We start from the raw sequence: 823 nt of genomic DNA on the forward strand, positions 1-823 counted from the left end.
CGCTCATCGGTGGAGGACAGGAGGAGGGGCACGTGGTCGGAGCCAATCCGAGTGATGGCATGGAGGGAAGCCAGAGGGCATCGTAGGTCCCATTCCGGGGAAACTAGAACCCTGTCCAGGACGGACTGGGTCGGGGAAGCCTGGCGATTGGTCCAGGTAAACTTGGCGCCAATCATATCTATCTCGCGGAGACCCAGATCAACAATGCAGTCATTAAACATTTGCATCCGTGCAAAGTTTACATTCGCATTGCTCTTGTCCTCCGCGAAACGGAGGAGATTAAAATCGCCTCCAACCACCACCGGAAGAGAGGCAGCCGATATCTTCCGATGGAGCTCCTCGAGGAAGGAAGCAGACTTACTATGGTCTGCCGGGCCATAGACAATGATGACCTCCCATTTGAAGTTAAGCTTCCGTTCGTAGAGTTTCATGCTCACAAAGAATTGTCCCCGGTCCATGCTACTCACCTCGAAGGTGGCATCCTTGACACCTAAAAGGATGCCACCTGAATGACCAATGCTCCCACTAGAAGGGAGCCAATGCCAAGCAAAGAGGTGGGAGCTCAGACGGTCAAGCTCCGGAAGAGAGAGTTCTGTACGCATGGTTTCTCTAAGGCCTTTGGACAATGGCATTCGACTGCCAATCTTCATCTCCCTACCGGTGTATCTTCTGGCCAAAAGGAGGATGTTTGGAGCTTCGGTGGTAAGCGATCGACTCTGTATCCCCTTTATTGCTTTTGGCCATATTGGGATGCAGTGGGGTTTGAGCTTGGATTCCATCACCTCTTCCATCGGTTTCCTTAGAAACTAGCAGTGGTGTGGTG

This window comes from Triticum dicoccoides, chromosome 7B (genome assembly GCF_002162155.2).
Source record: "Triticum dicoccoides isolate Atlit2015 ecotype Zavitan chromosome 7B, WEW_v2.0, whole genome shotgun sequence".
Classification (NCBI taxonomy): Eukaryota; Viridiplantae; Streptophyta; class Magnoliopsida; order Poales; family Poaceae; genus Triticum; species Triticum dicoccoides.